At 40.7% G+C, this 8,766-nt stretch overlaps 1 long non-coding RNA gene across 1 annotated transcript; it reads left to right on the top strand.

Annotated features, from left to right (window-relative positions):
• The first annotated feature begins 21 nt into the window (after positions 1-21).
• Positions 22-6,522, top strand: LOC132396659 (uncharacterized). Its single transcript, XR_009513066.1, has 3 exons — positions 22-114; positions 5,708-5,841; positions 6,404-6,522. It is a non-coding gene; the product is annotated as an uncharacterized LOC132396659 (long non-coding RNA).
• The last annotated feature ends 2,244 nt before the right edge of the window (positions 6,523-8,766 follow it).

The following is an 8,766-nucleotide window of genomic DNA, read 5'->3' as shown; positions in this document are numbered from 1 at the left end:
GTACAGTCCGGGGAAGCAGAGGGCGCCGAAAGCCAGAGCCCACAGCTAGAATAGTGAAGGAGCCAAGTAGCGGGAGTAGTGTTATTGTGAAGACGTCTTCGAGAGAGCAGTAACGTATGTGTGGATGTGAAATCTTCCGCGGCGCCTTCAAAAATAAAGCCGTTAAAAAGTCGCTCTTGCTAATACACTGGAGGTTAAAAGTTCTTTTAGGAATGTTATCAACCTGAAAAGCTTAATTTTTCTCTTTCCACGGATGCGGCCTGTCCATCTGAGTATTTTCCAGAGTTTTTTTTGTTTATTTTATACTTTCATAATCTGTACAGTACTTTAAAAAAACAATTTACAGGTTTAAAGATGTGACCAACTTGTTGGAAGTTATGAAGGTGAAAAGAGTTGGTCGTGATTAAACATTTACATCTACCCCTCTTTCCTGGCCTTCATTCACTTTGGTTAGTTACCCAGCAGGCAGAGAACACCGGTATCCAAAGGGAAACCTTTACAATGGTGACACAATAGACTGCAGATGTCCAGTATCCTCTGACAACTTCCCTTCACAGATGCCTCCTGACCCACTGAGGTTCTCTACCATTTCATTTTGTTTTTGCAGTATTCCTATCATGGACATTTTTTCATGCTGATTGTTGTTTAAAAGCTGGAGTTTTCCACCTGTTCTGTTGGTGCAGAATCTGTGACAAAAAGGGGAAGTGGATGAAATTTTGGAGAAGGAAAACTCGAGTGTTTCAGGAAATGGGACTTGGATGTTTCAAATTGGTGAACTGTTGGTTACCTCTGGTGGTTCTTTGAACACCCCCTTCACGTTACCTCAGTACCCCAGAGGATTTTTAAAAAATCTTTTGATCAGGTTTGAAAAGGATCTCATCCTTTTCCATAAGATCAAACGTGTGCTGTTTGCTTCCGACTGTTCTGTGTTTCACGCCAGTTGCAGATGAAGCTAAACACAGTCACATCAAACATCTGTCTCTCCATCAGTTCTAGTTCCCTTCTTCTCTTCATTTCTATTTCCCATTCACTTTTGTTATTGTTTCTCTTTTTGGATGCAACTGCTTGCAATTACCACCCATAATTGTTGGAAATTTGAACTCCCATGTAAGCACAGAAGTCCCGACCTCCTGGATCAATTGCAGTCCAATTTGAAACTCCTCATAAGTCGAGTGGTGAGTAGGTCTCCAGCCCCTTCAGTGGGGAAATCTGCCCACTATACCAGGCTTGCTCACGTTTCTGACACAACATAATCACTATAATAAAAGTTACATGATGGATTAGTTGGTAGGAATGTAGTCAGTGACGGCACTAACCCTCTAGACCGGATATAGAATATCAAATTGCTTGACACTACAAATCCTGGATCAGATGATTGATCCTAAACAGGTTTTGCTGGGCATTTGATATGGGGGATTTAGCCAATGGATGTTTTGACTGAAGGGAAGGTGGGAGGTGGAGACAGTGTTTTGGGTGAAGCTGTGGGAAGGTCTTGGATCTGTGTTCCCTTGTGCTCTGTATGTTTTATCCTCACTAGTTTAATTTTCTTGTTTCCTGGCCATATTTTCCTATAGATGCACCCCAGGAACCATCCTCTCCAGGCCATAGCTATTGGTGGCAACTGCTCTGATTGCAAAAATTAGAGTTAAAACAGAGTCCAATCTATTATGCAAGCCAGCCTCATTTCCATTGACTGTAAACATTTCCCAATGTCCCATGAAAGCAGCTAACATAATTAAGGACCCCTTCCAGCCAAGTCATTCTGTCTTCCATATCTCACCAGGAAGAAGATGAAAAAAAATTCAAGAATGTATCTCGCTAAACTCATGGATAGCTTCTATTCCACTCTTATTAGATTCTTGATGGACTTCTTGTATGCTAAAAGATGAACCTTTGATCATGCGATCTACCTCGCCGTGGGGCTTGTGCTTTATTTATCTGCACTGTGTTTTCTCTGTAGCTGTAATGTTAAATTCTGCATTGTTTTCCTTCTATATCACAGGGATGTACTTGTGTTTGAAATCATCTATATGGATGACATGCAGACAAAAGCTTTTCACTGCATCTCAGTACAAGTACTGGTAATTAGTTCATTTTCCAATTCTTTTGGCATTGGCTCTTGCCCTGCTGATGCGGTCCCACCCACCAAGCCTTCCTGCCACTTCCATTTTCTAATTTCTCTGTCTCTTTTTGCCTTTCCTTGTTACCGTCGTCGTTCCCCCTTTCTCTGTCACATTTCCTCACTCTGCTGGGAGCTCGGTCCAGAAACCCTCAAGCCTCTCTTAAACCTTACTTTAAAACCAAAGACCAAGAGTGGAGGCGAGGCAGCATCTGTAGAGGAAAAGTGGGCAGCCAGCATTTCAGGTTGAGACCCTTCATCAGGACTGAGCTCTTTACTGTTTTTATCTCCAGCATCTGCAGTGCTTTTTTTTTTATTTCCAAATTTTGGTGTTTCCCCTTTACTCTTGCATTTCACAATAACATCCTTTCACTTCTCTCTTTTTCTCTTGTTGATCATTAATGGAAAGATTCCAAGGTGGAAGGAAACAAATTTCCTGGCCTAATTCCAAGTTGTATGCTCAGTGATTTAATTCTGAAAGGAGACTACCCCCACAGAGCTGCTATATTTTAATAAACAAAATGCAAGTGCTGTGCTTCCATCGGTTATCAGGTTATTTAACTGATTTCTTAGTTGTATACAGTGTTATATCAGGCATTGAACTAAAATACACAATCCTGGCTTCCCTCCATGGTTGCTAAGAGATCTGTAACTAGCTTTCCATTATCTATCCTCTGATTTGTTCGCAAATGTGGCTTCGGATGGTGATGTGACTGTGGTGATTTTGAGACATGATCTCACATCCTATTGAGTAATAGGAGAGTCTTTGGGCACTAACAGTCCATTTCTAACCACAGGAGGAACTGAATATATTGGGAGTGGGACTGAAAAAGTGCTCTATGTGAGACTTCCAGATCAAATTTCTGAAGTTGGGATGAAGGGCAGTACTGGTCAATGGAGAAGATGGTATCTGTTGGCATTTCACTGTATGTCTGATGTGCATGTGACAAATAAACTTGAACCTTGAATCAGTCTGATGCTTTGAGCTCTTCCAGCTTCAGTCAGCAACAATCACAGAAGGTCTACAGCACAGGAGGTCTAGTACTACATTGCCTTTATTTATTTCTGCATATTATAGCAAAAAATCTCTTGAGTGCACTGAACAAATTTCATCCTATCTCAACCCCCTGCACAAAGGAATTCCAGTCAATGTTAGGAAAATTAAACCCCCCCACTATTGTAACCTTATGCTGTAGCACCTTTCTGTGACTTGCCTGCATTTCCATTCCTCTCATTCCTGCCAGTGTTATTGGGAGCCTATGGTATGACTCTAGCAATGTGATCAGCCCTCTCTTAATGCTTCAACCAGATTCAGAGTTTTCAATGCAAGAGGGCCATGTAAGTTCTGTCACTAGGAATTTCAAGGCAGTGACTGATACATTTTTGTGATTGAGAATATTGAAGAAAATGTTATTAATGCAGGAAAGGCACCAAAGTGAAATACTAGCCATGATCTTGTTGACTAACAGAGGGGTACAATCATTTGGGCTACTCTTACTTCTACTTTAAATATTTCTTCCTTTTTCAATATTTTTATTAATTTTACAAAGAAGAATACAGACAATAGACAGTAGGTGCAGAGTAGGCTATTTGGCCCTTCTATCCAGCACCGCCATTCACTGTGATCATGGCTGATCATACACAGTCAGTACCCCGTTCCTGCCCTTTCCCCATATCCCTTGACCCCGCTATCTATAAGAGCTCTATCTAACTCTCTCTTGAATGCATCCAGAGACTTGGCCTCCACTGCCTTCTGGGGCAGAGCATTCCACATATCCACCACTCTTTGGGTGAAAAAGTTTTTTTACATCTCTGTTCTAAATGGCCTACCGCTTATTCTTAAACTGTGGCCTTTAGTTCCAGACTCACCCATCAGCAGGAACTTGCTTCCTGCCTCCAGCGTGTCCAATCCCTTAATAATCTTATATGTTTCAATCAGATCCCCTCTCATCCTTGTAAATTCCAGTGTATACAAGCCCAGTCGCTCCAATCTTTCAACATATGACAGTCCCGCCATTCTGGGAATTAACCTTGTGAACCTACGCTGCACTCCCTCAATAGCAAGAATGTCCTTCCTCAAATTTGGAGACCAAAACTGCACACAATACTCCAGGTGGGGTCTCACCAGGGCCCTGTACAGTTGCAGAAGGACCTCTTTACTCCTATACTCAATTCCTCTTGTAATAAAGGCCAGCATGCCATTAGCTTTCTTCACTGCTTGCTGTACCTGCATGCTTGCTTTCATTGACTGATGTACAAGAACACCTAGATCTCATTGTACTTCCCCTTTTCCTAACTTGACTCCATTTCGATAGTAATCTGCCTTCCTGTTCTTGCCACCAAAGTGGATAACCTCACAGTTATCCACATTAAACTGCATCTGCCATACATTTGCCTACTCACCCAACCTGTCTAAGTCACCCTGCATTCTCATAACATCCTCCTGACATTTCACTCTGCCACCCAGCTTTGTGTCATTGGCAAATTTGCTAATGTTACTTTTAATCCCTTCATCTAAATCATTAATGGATATTGTAAACAGCTGTGGTCCCAGCACTGAACCTTGCGGTACCCCATTGGTCACAGCCTGCCATTCCGAAAGGGACCCGTTAATCGCTACTCTTTGTTTCCTGTCAGCCTGCAAATTTTCAATCCATGTCAGTACTCTGCCCCCAATACCATGTTCCCTAATTTTGCCCACTAATCTCCTAAGTGGGACTTTATCAAAAGCTTTCTGGAAGTCCAGGTACACTACATCCACTGGTTCTCTCTTGTCCATTTTCATAGTTACAGTTCAAGAAAATACATATTATAACAAAAGAAAGATACAATAATACCAAATACATTATATTTGAATCATATCAATGAACTCCTTACCCTATATTCATGTAGATTAGATTAATTCGTATGTTGAGGTATGAATAATTTATATATATATATATGTGTGTGTGTGTGTGCGTGCGTGTGTATATATATATATAAAACCCCATTACCAAAGCCGAAGCTGTTTGGTAAAGAAAAAAAGATGAAAAAAAACCTTATCAGATAGTGAAATATGCTATTAATTAGCATCAGTACTTTAATGGGAAATCAAAAGTTTTGAAAAAAATTCAAAAATGGTCCCCACAAATTTTTAAAATCTTGGTTAGATTTAGATATTGAACAACAAATACATCTTAAGATTTTACTACTGTGATAATAATGCTTAAACTTTGAGCCAAGAATGACGTTTTCCCAAGGGTTTATTCCCTAGTGGAGAATGCTTGTGCATGACTTTCTTTAACATGGGGGAAGCTGATGCACAGGTAGGGTCACATAGTCTTTGACAGATTGGGGTCAGAGTCCATTGGCATGACACCCAAGAACCTTCAGCTCTTGGGATCTCAGGAACTCACCACAGCAAGGTGATGATCCTCAGAGAAGGTTTTTACGTATGTCGCACATAATAACCAGAAGGTGGGGGTGGGGTGTGTGTGTGTGTGTGTGTGTGTATTTTATGTTTCTAATTACTGGATCTACAATTTTAATGAAGCCCCACAATGTTTGATTCAGTCCTCTTATAATCTGGCACCATTCTCTTTCTTTTAGTAGAGAGCAATTGACTCAACATCAGTGGTGTCCACAACCAAAAAAGCACATAAATGAGACATGGAAATCGATGCAGAGCTGAGGGACTGAAATGGAAATGAGAAGAAGTTAAAAGAAAAAAAATGAGCGTGAAGGTAATTGACTAAATCTTGACTGAAGCAAAGAAGAAATTATCATCTCATTTAATGAGGGGAAATAGTGCTGGCACATGTTTGGAATTTTAAAGAAGATAACCTGCCTTTACAAATGCAAATGGAAAAACTATGAAAAATCTTTAGATCATTTCCAAATTACTTTTCTACATTTGATGCAAGTGTTGGAATGGTGTGAAGAATTGCTGCTTTTCTTGTAGTTATAACTTTCCTGTGCTTGCTTGTATTTTTATATAATCACTGATATACATGTAATTGTTCGGTGAATTTCAGAGTAATTGTGACAAAGTTGCTTCTGGATTTTTCTAGAAACTTCTTGGTTTTCAGTAGTAGGTGTCACACCACTTGAATCTAGCTATTTTGTAGATTAACTATTATCACTGAAATTTGTGTTCTCTCCAGTCTGAGTATGAGATGACAATAACTGTTGTTTACCTTTTCCTTGTTTTCTCTGCATCTTTTTCTTGTTTATTTTCTGCTCTTGTAGCATTTAGTGAAAAACAATCTTAAGCATTAAGTTTTGTGCCTCATTCTTAACTTCCAGAGAACCTTAGGATCACAGAAGTTTCAATTTCCAGCATAAGTAATGTTAAAGTTACAGGCCTTTTCTGGGCATTGCCTGGCCTATGGACACGTGCACATAGGAACAAGCTACCAAACAGTCCAATGTGAGTACATATGTTCATTCACTGTAGAAATAATATTTCATTCTTTTAGATTAAAATATGACCTGAAAATCAGTTTCTCATAAGGTGGATTGGACACATTAAAATGGAAACATACCTTCCCTCCCCACTTGCGGTTTCTGTTGTAATATTTCTGCATTATGCTGTACCAGACAATATGATTTAAGAACTGCTTTGACATTACTGGAAATGTAAAGTGCATACTTGAGGAAAATATCTTGGGCATTGCTTTTAAACTAGTTTAATATGATGAATCAGCAAAGATCTGAATCCATGTCTCATAATAGCTGGTCCAGTGCACAGTCATTTATCACTATCATTTAACAAGATCTGTATGATTTTTGCAGGGTGGACAACACAGTTCTGACCTTTAGGAAGCATAGCCATGCTGGTAATTCAGTGATAGTCACTGACTTGCTAATGAATCTGATGAAGGGTTTCAGCCTGAAGCATGAAATGTTTATTCCTCTCCATTTATGTTGCCTGACCTGCTGATTTCCTCCAGCATTTTGTTTGTGGTATTTATCTTGCTGTCTGTGGTGAACTCCGTATACCTGTCTGGACACGCCCCTGCTGACTGCTCCTGTGGCTCCTCCCACAGACCCCGGTATAAAGGCGATTGAGGCCTGAGCCCAGCCTCTCAGTCTCCAGGATGTAGTATGGTGGTCAACCACTGCTTGTTCCTTCTTCCAGTCAATAAAAGCCGATATCTCGCCTTTACGTCTCAGAGAGAGTTATCGATGGTGCATCACTGTCTTTAAAAAGAGATGCAGTTTATTGAATGTGCATACCTCAATCTGAACAACTTTCATTGCCAATATAGACCAGAGGGGAGAGGTGGGGTATTTGCAGTGGATACAGTTTTGCATTAAATGCACAAAGAAGATTAGATTGTTGCTCAGACTCAGCAATGAAATTCAGAGAAAATATTGAGGAGCGTCTAGCCACTCTAATATATTAGTGGAGATTAAAGGCTAAGCTGCCATTTGTAACTGAAGATAAACATTTTAATCTCTGTTCTATGCAGACATCTGCTCAGGAATGAACCTAGGGCATGTACTAAATCTTTGCATATGCTGACAGATCAGCTCTGAGAAGGGCTTGGTTGTTGGGTTTTGTTCTATCACTGAGTAAGCATTTGCAAAGGAGGGCTAAGTGTTGGTGCTGGACATTAAATGTTATTACTGGTCAGAACATTGAACAGTATGGCCCTTTGGCCCACAAAATCGTGCGGACACTTTAGACTACTCTTAAGATCAATCTTGCCCTTCCATTTTCCTTTCATCCATCTGCCCATCTAAGAGTCTCATAAATCTTCCTAATGTGCCTGTCCTGATCACCACCCCGGCAGCACATTCCATGCACCCGCCTCTGTAAAAAAGAATCTTACCTCGGCATTACCCTCTATACTTTCCTCCAATCACCGTAAAGATGTGCTCCCTTGATGCACCATCAATAACTCTCTCTGAGACGTAAAGGCGAGATATTGGCTTTTATTGACTGGAAGAAGGAACAAGCAGTGGTTGACCACCATACTACATCCTGGAGACTGAGAGGCCGGGCTCAGGCCTCAATCGCCTTTATACCGGGGTCTGTGGGAGGAGCCACAGGAGCAGTCAGCAGGGGTGGGGGGGGCGTGTCCAGACAGGTATATGTAGTTCACCACATCCCTCATATTAGCTATTTGCCTTGGGGAAAATGTCTCTGGCTGTCTGCTCCAACTATGCCTCTTATCAACTTGTACCCATCTATCAAGTCACCTCTCACCCTCTTTTGCTCCAAAGCTCGCTCAACCAATCCTCATAAGATATGCTCTTTAATCAAGACAGCATCTTGGTAAATCATACAGATGAGGGACACTGCACGTGTATAGTAGATCATAGGTGAACAAGGTATGTATTCCACATAGTACTTTACAATGAATTGCTTAGCAGGATATAAATTGCTTTTGTTTAATTAATACCTTTGTGAAACATTGTTGGGTACCTTCCTGCATTAAAGACATCTTAGATTTTCTTTCCAGATTGAATTCTGATAGAAGGAATTCAATCTTCTGCCCTCCTGCCCAGGTAACAACAGAAGTGTATGTTGGCCCTTGTTGCTGTTGGAATAATTTTCCTTTGTTGTTTTAAGCAGTAATACTTTTCCTCACCTGGAGAGGGAGCACAAGACTCGTGTGATGAAAGATAGGAAGTTTACACCGATTTCCAAGTGACTAAGA

The sequence above is a fragment of the Hypanus sabinus genome, chromosome 7, assembly GCF_030144855.1.
Source record: "Hypanus sabinus isolate sHypSab1 chromosome 7, sHypSab1.hap1, whole genome shotgun sequence".
NCBI classification, from domain to species: Eukaryota; Metazoa; Chordata; class Chondrichthyes; order Myliobatiformes; family Dasyatidae; genus Hypanus; species Hypanus sabinus.
Note: the sequence above shows the minus strand (reverse complement) of the source record. Positions and strands in the feature narration are given on the sequence as shown.